Source organism: Hemicordylus capensis, chromosome 6 (assembly GCF_027244095.1).
Source record: "Hemicordylus capensis ecotype Gifberg chromosome 6, rHemCap1.1.pri, whole genome shotgun sequence".
In the NCBI taxonomy this organism is placed as follows: Eukaryota; Metazoa; Chordata; class Lepidosauria; order Squamata; family Cordylidae; genus Hemicordylus; species Hemicordylus capensis.
Window position 1 is genome coordinate 72,162,891 of NC_069662.1, and position 12,091 is coordinate 72,174,981.

At 47.0% G+C, this 12,091-nt stretch overlaps 1 protein-coding gene and 1 long non-coding RNA gene across 3 annotated transcripts in view; both read left to right on the forward strand.

Annotated features, from left to right (window-relative positions):
* The window catches only part of LOC128329335 (uncharacterized), a 145,197-nt gene that overhangs the window by 63,949 nt on the left and 69,157 nt on the right, over window positions 1-12,091 (forward strand). The window lies entirely within an intron of this gene.
* LOC128329336 (uncharacterized) lies at window positions 78-7,020 on the forward strand. Its single transcript, XR_008309619.1, has 2 exons — window positions 78-330; window positions 6,812-7,020. It is a non-coding gene; the product is annotated as an uncharacterized LOC128329336 (long non-coding RNA).

Here is a 12,091-nt window from a genome sequence, read left to right on the forward strand (position 1 = left end):
CTGTAAGCAAATGTGCTCAGGCTGGCCTAGATGCAGCAGATTCTCTTTAATGTCTGTTTTCATTCTGTCAGGTCCACAACACCAACCCTGTTTGCACCTCCATCTGCACCTCCATCCACACCTCCATCCGTATATCAGTCTGTACCTCCATCTGCACCTCCATCCTCACCTCCATCCGTACATCAGTCTATACCTCCATCTGCACCTCCACCTGTACCTCTATCTGCACCTCCATCCTCACCTCCATCCGGACATCGGTCTGTACCTCCATCCGCACTTCCATCCGTACATCAGTCCGTACCTCCATCTGCACCTCTGCCTTTACATGGGGTAAGTAAATGTAGAGTAATCTGGGCCTGCTTCTTCCTTTCATTAACCTCGTCATATTAGAGCTGGTCTGTAAGACAGCCTAGTACAAAGTACGATTGTCAGATACATTTTTTTCATGGTAGCTAATTTGCACAACCTTTTACTCATACCAGTTGACTCTACCCTACATGAACCATCCACTCCCCCTTTGAGCAGACTTAATATAGGATGCTCTGCATGCATTGCTATATACTTAGGCTTAAAACAATCACAAATGAATCAGTTCCCTGTTTGGAGTACTTCACCCACTCCCGGTCTCTGTCCGGGGCGTAGGATGGCTGGCAGCAACCCTGGACAGGCAGGTGCCTGCCCTTTTCCTGCCAATGCTGCCAGGCCGGACCCCCCGCCACGCAACGAGGTCTCCTCTGCCAGCACTGGGTCTCCCTACACACATACTGCTACTGCCGCTGCCTCCTCCTCTGATGGCAGGCTTGTCCCCGGCTGTGCTGTCCCCGGCCAGCCATACCCCTTCCACCCTGAGTCAGGACACCAATGCTGGAGGCGTTTCTGGGGCTGAGCAGCATGTGTAGCGCATCCAACTGGAGAGTGCATTCTGTGTTGGCCCAGCTGGGGGCTTCTTTGCCCTGCTTGCCAGGGAGATGAAGGAAGAACCCTACTGGGCCAGTGCAGAAAGCACTCGCCGACTGAATGGGCCATGCAGACACATAATCAGGGTGGGGCAGGCAGGGCACATGCCCTAGGCGCCAGTTGCAGGGGAGCGCCAAGTGCTTGCCATGCCCCGCACCCAACCATCACAGTTGTGTGGTTTTTTTCAGGGTTGGTTTGTTTGTTTTGAAAAATCCCCCCCTGCTGGGTGCCTGCTGCCACCCCCACTCACGCAGCCGCGCAAGTCGCACAACAGAGATCTGAGTCCCGGCAGAGAGCCTGCGCCCCCGCCCCTACCCCCACAGAGAACTGACTTTCCGATTATTTTTAGGGAGCCTTTGCTACCTGAAAGCATCTATTCCCCTTTCTCTTCCTCCAGAGGGGGAAAATAGATGCTTTCAGGCAGCAAGCCTGCCCTGAAATGAGACTGAAGAGCTCTCTTCAGCTCTTTAGAGCTCGAGGCCACACTCCTTTGCATGTGATGTCATCATGTGATACTTCACATGCAAAAGGGCGTGGCCTAGAGCTCTAAAGAGCCGGAGGGAGCTCTTCAGTCTCATTTCAGGGTAGGCTTGCTGCGTGAAAGCACCTCTTCACTCCAAGGTGTGCTCCTTATTCAGTAAACAAAATTTTGCAGGCAACCCCTCTCCACATCCAGCTCAAATCCTATCTTCCTTTCTTTGGGTGGGCTTTTCTCTGTGCTCTGTTGTTGGAGGGGGTTAGAGGGGAGGGGGGCAGAAGAGAGTAGGTACTTAGCTGTGCTGGTTTGCCCTTCCAGCAGCTCATGGGTAATAGCTTTGCTGTCTGCTTTCGTGGAATAGGGAATTGCAAAAATAAATTGCTTTGAATTATTTTGTAGAAGGCATAACTCTTATGCCAGTAGTGGTCATGGTTCATCTTTAGTGATGTATTATAAAACTGTATTTAGTTTTTTGCACTGGGTTTTTTCTGTGTTTGTCCAGACAGTCAACAGTTGATGGTGACATGCTAGTGGGCTTTTTTCTTCTTCATTCCACAGATTAGCTGTAGAAGCTGTCTCAGGGCTAAGATGTGCCTTCTACAACAGACACATGTAATACTCTCTCGGGTGTGGGTGGTTGTGATTCGAATTACACATGGCCACTGGCAGTTGCGAGTTTCAGCAGAGAAATGGGTGGAGTGTTTTTTACCTCTGGCTGCTTTTTTCTCACATGGATGGAAAAGGAGCCTTGAGAGGGCAACATTAAGGAGGAAAAAAAATAACTGCTGGGGGGAAATATCATGATCCTTTGCTTTTTGTCCCTTTGCTCAGACGTATAGTTTTTCACCAGCTGATTTTAATTAAAAAAGCAAAACAGTTGAGGTGACTGGTACCTGCATCTATTGCATAATGTTGATTTGCCTCCCTGTTCCACTGTAGTGCTGTTAGTGCAACTAACCGTTCTCAGCGTGCAACTGTTGACACTTATAGATGCTCTGCAACGCTTTCTTTTTCCTTTTGGATTGTAGCACTGTGTTCTGCTTCCTCCTGTTGTGGTCCAGGCCTGATTTATATACTGAATATGCTCATTAGCTAGCATACAAAATGAGGCCTGTCTCATAGTGTCACCAAGTGACCAAGTTCTTTTATATAGTGACCATGTAGGATCTGGACGCAAGGAAGAAAAGAGATCAAACCAAACCTAAATGATTCAATGGGCTTTATTGAGTATAAAAGAATAACAACATCAATCTAACTGAGCAGAAAGCAGAACATTCTATCAATATTACTAACAGTATTTCAACCCTAACCAGCAACAATATTCACCCAGTGTTCCTAACTAACACATGTGTGTGTATTAAATCTTCCTAGAGCCTAATACAACTCAGATAGAGATGGAAAAAGGGGGGGGGGGTAAGGAAGGCTGAGGACTGGCATGGTTTGGGGAGATCAGGAATTAGAGGGACGAGGGGAATGGAGAAGAAGGGGAAAGGATGGAAGGATCCAAGGCTTGTAGAGGCAACATATTACCAGGATCAGAGGCTTGAGAGCGATGGATCTTTCAGCTGAAGGAGAGAAGCTGTTGGCTGGAGACAAGAGCTTTTGGATCAAGCATGCAGTTTGCTCAGAGCACGGCTGATAGTCAGAGCACCATGGCTGGGGAAGTCTTGACTTCTCACTGCGCAGTGGAAGTCACAGACAGTTCCTGCCCATGGACAGAGTTCCTGCCTCTAGTCCCGCGGCTTGGGCAGCAAAACCCTTGGATTGCTCATGAGCAGATCTTGCTTTTAGGCACAAGATTGCGTGTAGGCACAAGACTGCCTGTAGGCAAAAGACTGCTAGTTCTCTTTCCAGTAAGCCTGTTCTTTATAGTTGTATTTTCCTTTGATCTCTCATAGAGTCTATTCAAATCTCCTCATCTTTTCCTGGGTCCCCAAAAAGGTGACAACTTGCTGTTATCTTCTGGATATCATCTTTTAATTATTCAGCCAGTCCAGAGAGATCTCAAGCTCATCTTCTGTTAACTGCTATCTTGAGGAGGGGACATTGCCCAAAGCAAATCTGCATCTCTGAGTTGCAAATGGGCCCCTTCTCTTGTCCCAGATTTGCTAGCCTGATCCCAAAAGGTGTTAAAGGTCAGGAGTTAGTGAGAGAATTAGTTCTATTTGTGTGAGACAGCAATGACATTATTTCTTGTGTACCTCTATCTAGTGTGTAATTATAACAAGAGAATATTTAAAGTAACATAAAAAGGGGTACATGAGTGAGATGAGTTAATCAATATATTTGACTGAGGCAGAAGCATCCTGTCAGTGAGGAAAAGGGATAATTTCAGCAGTGTGAGACTGGTCATTAAGCCTGACCCATTGAGTCTCTTGTGAGTTCCACAAACACTGATAACCAATGCTAGATTACCCCTGCCTTTACAAATCATTTACCGGGCAGTCATGAGATCTGGGCTTCACCTCAAGTTCAGGCATTTAATTGAACTCTTAATATAAAATGAAATCAGACACAGGCCTGAATTCCATATACTTCTGGGTTGGTACCTCTGAGTCTAAGGTTGGGGTACATGTGCCCCAACACTCCAGGGGGTGTTGAGTGGGTAGTTTACCACTCCACCAGATCTCTGAGGTAATTAGAAAGGGCTAAGGCTTCTCCTACAAGGTAAAACCATGAGGGGGGGCAGGGGCGTAAGAAGGCTGGAGTGGGCCCAGAGACAACATTTTAAAATGGGCCCCTCACTGATACACACACACACACACACACACACACACACACACACACACACACACACTTCACAATAGATAGTCATGTGACTTGCCTCTGGGGCGCCCCTCAAGGCGTGGGGGCCCCCAGGCAGCTGCCTACCCTTGCCTAATAGTAGTTACGCCCCTGAGGGGGGCATATGGACTACAGATGGCTTTCTGGGGTTCTGCACCTTGTCCGCAACTTCATTCCTTTATGTGCTTTATTAAGGCAGCCCCCATTCCATCAAGGAGGGGAGGCTTATTCAGTAATTGGCAGTAGCCTGTGGTGGTGCATGTTTATGAAAATAAATGCAAAATCAAAATATGGTTAAGTTGAGAAGAATAAATATATTTAAATATAAAGGTCATAAAAAGGAAATATGCTGGAAGCTAATGATAGCACTTTTAGTTTGTTAAAAATGGATTTTGTGATTTAAGTCTTGTCTTTGAAAAGAGTTGACTATTAAAATGTGCAGTAAATCATGTGTAATTGAAAAAGGGTTGTAATTGTAAACGTAAGTGCAAAAGGTGGTTCTACATCTGAAAGTTGAAGACACTTTCTAGAATTTACAATAAGTTTTTTATTTACTGCCAGGCATGCACACCAATGTAGAAACAGACTTGTATTAAGGTGCATAAACAATGCAGTCACCAAAAGAAACCTGAAAAAGCTTAATATGCAGAGACTGCTTCTATGAGGCTGATGAGTACAGGTGTAATTGATGGATTTCTTTGTGACTTTTCCTGAGAGCTAGCATAGTGTAGTGGTTAGAGTGTTGGACTAGGCCTGGGAAGACCTGAGTTTGAATCCTCATTCAACCATGAATCTCACTGGGTGACTTTGGGCCAGTCATGTATCTCTCGGCCTAACCTACCTCACAGGGCTGTTGTGAGGATAAAAAAACCCCATGTACACCACTCTGAGCTCCTTGGAAGAAGAGCGGGATATAAGTGTAAATATAAATTTAAAAAAATAGGCACATGGATGAACAAAATCTCTCTTCCTATGCTGTTTGCTCTGATTGATTGGAAGGGGAAAGGAGGGGACAGTTGGATTAACATTCCAGAATTGTTCCTAAGTGTACCCCTTATGAATTAATGTATTAGTTTCTCTCTCTTCCTTGCCCTAACCTTGAGATTGCCCAGCAGTAGCCCTGCCTGCTCATTTTGTGTATCTTACTCTGAAGATGGAGTGGGTTTTTTGTTTGTTTTATTGCATGTTGTAGCTGTATGTGCATGTAGGCTGACTTGTGTTTTGGAGGAGGCACTGAGGCTGTAAGGCCCCACTCTGAATGCAGGTGTGCGCACACTGCCTTGAGAGTGGTTAGAGTGCTGGTCCAGGACTGGGGAGACCCGGGTTCAAGTCCCCATTCAGCCATGAGACTTGCTGGGTGACTCTGGGCCAGTCACTTCTCTCTCAGCCTAACCTACTCCACAGGGTTGCTGTGAGGAGAAACTGAAGTATGTACACTGCTCTGGGCTCTTTGGAGGAAGAGCGGGATAGAAAAAACATGAATGCTGCTGCTTGCTGGCAGATAGCAGCTGGCGGGGGGGGAGGGCAGGGGGGTTGCTAATACACACTGCTGGATTTGGAATGCAATGAACATGCAGATCAGGGAATGTAAGGACTCCATCCAGTCTCCAGTCCCTCTCTGACTAGCTGATAGGTGTGGTGATTCCTGCTTTCTGAAGAAGGCTGTATGTGTGCTGCCTCAGCAATTTGCATCAGTGAAAGCATGTAAGGTGCAGTTTTAATGTTCAGTTAGTGCCATCATTTGTTAATTAAAAGATGAACAAGCTTGACTTTTATTTTTGAGGTGATATTCTGGTGAAGTTATCTGAAAGATGAGTGTCAGATATTTGGGGGTGGGGCGCAATTTCAGTGCTTGCCCTAGGCGCTATTTGCCCTAGCTACGCCTCTGGGGCAATGTCACAACAGGGAAGGAGACAGGTGCATCATCAGGTAGCAGTTGGGGGGGGAAGGGTTCCCTGGGGGGAGGCTGCACCCAGGTGGGGCCCACGGCCGAGGGGCAGTCCCCCCTACTCCATTTCATCCCTACACACCTGGTCTCTGTGATGGGATTCTCAAACAAAATTTGTGGGGTGGAATCCAGAGCTGCATTTCTAGCACCTGAACAGCCTTCCGTTTTTCAGACCTGAGCACCAGATCTAGGAAGGGATCTGAAGGAGACATCTGCTTTTGCAAAATATTTTTCTGACATGTCTTTAGTTATGAAGGGAAACGGGAGCGCACACAGCTCCCAAACCTGGGTAGGACCCGTCTCCTACTCTCATTAGAATTGTATAAACCAGCCCACTATGAGGAATTATGGTTTTGCAACCATTTCAGTCCGTAGGAGACCAGGTTTAGAGCGGGAATGCTGCAAGACACCTTGTCTGTGTACCTGCAATCCTGTCAAAGATCTGTGAGAGCCAGAATTGGGCTGTGCTGGCAAACCACAAAGCAAGGTTTGAAGGTTATGGAAAAGCAATTGTGGAAACCAGCCCACAGTTTCTAGTTTGCCATTGTAATGGCAACAAAGAAATGTCTCCCAGATTCACTAGGGGGAACCCAATTTACTGAGAGCATTTTAATTTAATGATTGTATCTACTTCATATTTTCAGAAGTTCGGGTGCAGGAAGCGAGGGGGGAGAAAGCGAAGGTGGAAGAAGAGCAACTGAGCGGGGAGGAAGTGGATCTGGAGAAGACCAACCTTGGTTATTTTTGTAAATAGTGTTATTTTTTATTATTGCTACTATTATGACTATTATTATTATTATTATTACTATTATTATTATTATTATTGATAATAAATATATTCTTCTGAAAGACACACCTCTGCTCCTCCTCCATGGTCTCTACAGCAAGAGTTCTGCTTATGTACAGAACAACATTTGGAAGCTTCAGAGGTTTTGTAGAGCATTCTGGTTCCTGCTCTGAAATCGGGAGACCTGTGCACCGTGCGTGCCTCTAGGGTAGGAAGAATACTCCTGTCCCTCAGTTACTTGACTATCATAACTCTAGCAGCATAACTCTAGCAGCAGCAGGGGCAGATTCGGCTGAGGACTTGCTCACCCACCATTTGCTGCCTCTGCTGCAGGCCCCTCACTGACCCCACCACCTACTGCCTCTGGTAGTAACTTGTGAAAGGCTTTGGTGTACGGGCTTAAGGGGAGGAGGCTGCTTGGTGGCAGCAGTTTCTTGCCCAGCCCCCAGTTGCCAGTCTTGAAAGTGTTGGGAATTCTCTCTGGTAAGAGAATCCCTTTTTCATTACAGCAGAGTGCACAGAGGCACAACACAGCGGAATTTGGTTAGGCATGCGTGTATGCTGAGAGTAAAGTAACTTGGAGCCAGTTCATAGTTTCAAATCAATATAAAAGCCATTTATTAAAGAACTCCATTCTAGATAGGAAAGTGAGGAGTTAGGCTCTCTAATCTAGCTAGCTAGCTGGATACAGATGGATTCTGCATCTCTACACACATGGTGCAGGGAGAAGAGCTTGCAGGTTGCAAGGTAGAAGGAAAAGGAAGAGAAGGGGGAGAGAAAGGAAGTGGCTGGAAGGAAAGAAGTGTCCCGGAGAGTAGCAATCTACATTCCAATGGGATAGTGTCAGAGCGGTAGAGAAGGGATGACCAGTGTCTTGACCCTCTAGCCTTCTGACTCACTAGTCTGTCCTCCACTGTCTTTGAGACAAGAGACTGTGCAAAGTCCTTCACTTCCAGCAGAAAGGTGGCCAAGGTAATGAGAAAAGGCTGCCAACTAGGAAACAGTCTCCTCAATCTGTGCCCCTTTAAATGCTGTGGAAGGTGTGAGGCTGTCATAGCTTTCCTCAGGTGAGCAAGAAGCTGGGTCTGCTCCTACTTGGCAGGGAGAAAGTCCCGGAAGAGTAAGCTGAGTTTAGATCAGGGATGCTCAACTCTGGTCCTCCTGCAGATGTTGGCTTCCAGCTCCCATAATCCCTGTCTATTGGCTACTGTGCCTGGGGATTATGAGAGTTGTTATCCCAAAACAGCTGGGGGGCCTAAGTTGAGCAGGTCTGCCTTAGAGGTATCAAGTGTTCACAACACCTCTGACCACTGGCAGAGTAATTTGTCCCTCAGAGTTATCCCCTAGCGCCATGCCTTGACTTGCCCTGCTGCCACAGGATCAAAAGGAGAGCCTGGCACATGCTAAACATGAAATATGCTTTCTTGTGCTAGTTGTATAGGACTTTCTGATGCCAAGTCAGTAATAGACTGTCTGTTACCAGGGCTTTGTTTCTTCCCAGTTTCTGGCCCACTGAGTGACTAACTGGAGCATAACAGAGAGGCACTGGAGACACATCTCGGTACTTAGAGCGCTGCCCGCAGGAATTTAGATTGTACAAGTTCCAGAGCCACAATGTTGGGGAAGGGGCCCAATTGGGCACCATCGAGAAGCTAGCTAGTGACTTGGCCACCAGAATGGAAAAGTACTCCCAAGTCTTTGAAGTGTGCAGCTTGCTCAATCTTATGCCCCTCAATGTGCCAAGAGTGGATCTTGGGCCTCCTGACAAAGGCCATAATTTTAGTTTTCTTATCATTGATTTCCAGGCAGTTCTCCCTGCAGTGCAGCGTCAGGGCCCTCAGTGTTCTTCTAAGGCCAATGGGGGTCCTTGAGAGAATGGCTGTATCAGCCACGTAGAACAGGATGGCAATGTATCTCCCAGCGTGCTTGATGCCCTTCAGCTCTTGTGAGGTGGCCTCAGGGGCTACATCTCACCTGGAGTGATGTGTTCATGTGCAGGGTGCAATGAAGGTATAGCAGGCGCCGGTCAATGCAGGAGGCTTCCAGCTTCTCCCTTCATTTGACACGTGAGATGGAGTTGAATGCTGTCTTAAGGTCGATGAAGGCGGCATAGAGGGAGGTCACCCGGCAGGAAGAGTATTTCCCGATAAGGTGCTGTAGAACTAGGCACTGGTCGATGGTCGAGCGCCATTCCCTGAATCCTGCTTGTTCCTCAGCAAGATGATTTTCCTGTTCCAATCCATCTTTAAGCTTCCCGGATAGGTGTCTCTCATTGCTGATTGTATTCAGCAAAGTGATGGGTCTGTAATTGGCAGGGTCATCCTTCTTGCCCCTTTTAAATATAAGGCAATGATCACTGCCCCCCCCAGTTCTTGGGAATTTGGCCACTCGTGTCAACATAGGCGAAGTGAGAAGCCAGGACAGGGGCCCACCAGTCTAGCTTATTTTTTACGGCCTCTGGTGGAATAAGGTCCTCGCCTGGAGCCTTCCCCAGTCTTAACTGGGTGACTAGACTGTGAATCTCTGAGGTTGACACTGGTGCCCACGCTGGAGTGTCTTCAATGGCACAGGTGGAACTTCTGCAAACAGCAGCAGGCTCTTTGTATAGGTCATGAAAATAGTTCTCCCAGATCTCTGGATGAAGATGACAGTCCAGGTGATTTGGATCATAAGTGGGAGAGTGCTTTGTAAAGAAGCCAGAACATGGCAGAATCTTTGGCTCTAATGGCCTGAATGAGACCCATCCAGGCATCTTTCATGGCATCTCTTTTCTTACGAAGCAGCAGAAGTTTGTGCTGTCTTTTCTGCAGAAGGAGATTCTGTGCAGCCAACTGTCCAGAACTAGCTTTATAGACTTGATAGGTGTAGGGATGGGCTTTTGGGGCTTTAGCACAGTCCTTATCCAACCACTGCTTGGAGGCCTGTTGGCACTGTGCACGTAGCTCACAGATCTTGCGAGAGAAGAGCTGCTGTTATTCCTGGACGAGGGCATTGTAGGACTCAAAAGGTGCAGAAGTAGGGTTGTTAGTTAGAGAGGTTGATTGAATACACTGCAGGTGGTCAGAGGCGAGTAGCTCACTTAGTGCTTGATCCAGTTGTGGAGACCCATTAGCACGGCAATATGCTCCTCCCACCAAGGATATGGTGGGATGATCATGGTTCTCCATATGGGACTGATAGATGAAAGGCTTTAGAAGGAGCGAGATGGGGAGATGATCACTGTCAAATTTGGAGACAACCCTCAAAACCCTCCACCAGAGGGAGAAGGTTCCCTGAGGCGATAAAGTAGTCAATCAGACACATCCCAGAGAAGGCCAGATAGGTGAAGTTGGCAGGATGGTCGTTTTCAAGCGAGTCCTTCAGAATGCAGAGATTAAGTCGGGTGGTCATTAGACTCAAGCAGAGACCTGCATAACTTGACCTTTGGTCCTTTGAAAGATGGATAAGAGGGAGCCCGTCTGCCTCGGGACTGGGTGGATAAGTCCTCTGTTGAGTGTATGAAGTATGGTCATCAGGGCCCAGCCTAGCGTTTAAATCACCACCCATTACCACAAATGTATTCGGAATGGAGAGGAGGAGATCTCCTACGTAGTTTTCCAGTTCAGTCCACATTGATCTGACCAGAGGCTTCCTCCGTATCGGAGAGAGATAGATGTTAATTTTCAGCAGACTGCAGCAGCCGAATTGAATCAAAACTGTCATAGCATATTGTTTGAGCGGTGGAAGCAGCTTCGAGGATGCGTGTAGAGAGGTGGCAACAAGCACACCTAGGCCACCTTTGCATCTGCCACAGCCTGCCCCAGGTACAGCTCCAACTGTATAAGAGTGAAAGCCATTGAGTAATATCTCCCCGGATGAGCCTGAATAGCAAGTCCTGGGGACAAACAACAGGGCAGGCCTGCGGTCTTAATGTCCTGCTTGTGGGCTTTCATGAATCACCTGGCTTACCACTGTTGGAAACAGGATGCTGGACTAGATGCATCTATGCAATCCAGCAAAGCAATTCTTACATTTGTGTTAAGATGATGAAAATGGTCTCTTTATCATTTGGCCACCTGCCTCTCTACCTAGTCTACAATTTCAAATTACAGAAAATTTAATCTACAATCCAATCTTCAGATGCAAAACAAAAGCACTTAAAAACAGAAATAACACCAGCATCCCTGCCAGCCTCTACTATTCAGCACCCCCAGTTTCCTCCCCACATTTCTGAGATTTCACCAGGTACTAGACATACCTTTCAAGACTATTATTACAGCCTTGAGGACTGTAGATCTTCTTTTGGAGGAAAATGTCTCAGGACGCTGAATTTCTTTCAAAATACTGTGCTTGTGCAATGCAACGGTAGAATCAGGGAGTACATAGACTTCTGGCAGTGGAGCGGTTGGCCTGCTGGATCCAAACACAGCTTTGATGTAATGCCTCATATGACCTCTGTAGAACAAGATGGAGCCACACTCCAGTAGCTCCAATCATGCCAGCAAAGCATCTCCGATGGGTGTGCCCAAGCACACCCACATCCATGCCATGTTCCAGGCAGGATTGAAGCTCACCTTCCATCCCCACCCCTGGGAGAAGAAGTTTGTGCAAATCTTCTAATACAGGATTCCCAACCTTTTTACTTCTAATCTTCTAATACAGGATTCCCAACCAGAAAAGCATACCTTTTCTGCTCACAGACCAGTCCTTCAATTCAGATACCCTGTAGAGATTGTGTGTGTGTGTGTGTGTGTGTGTGTGTATGGATGGATTGACTGATTGATTAAGTGCCGTCAAGTAGGTGTCAACTCTTAGCCACCACATAGATAGATTCTCTCCAGGGTGATCTCTCAGGTCTCTCAGTGATGCATTCATTGCTGTCATAATTGAGTCCATCCACCTTGTTGCTGGTTGTCCTCTTCTCTTTCCTTCAACTCCCCCCAGAATTATAGACTTCTCAAGGGAGCTGGGTCTTCGCGTAATCTGTCTGAAGTACGATAGTTTGAGTCTCATCATTTGTGTCTCGAGTGAAAATTCTGGATTGATTTGTTCTATGATCCATTGGTTTGTTTTCCTGGCTGACCATGGTATCCTCAAGAGTCTACTCCCGCACCAAAGTTCAAAAGCGTCAATGCTTTTTCTATCTTGTTTCTTCAGA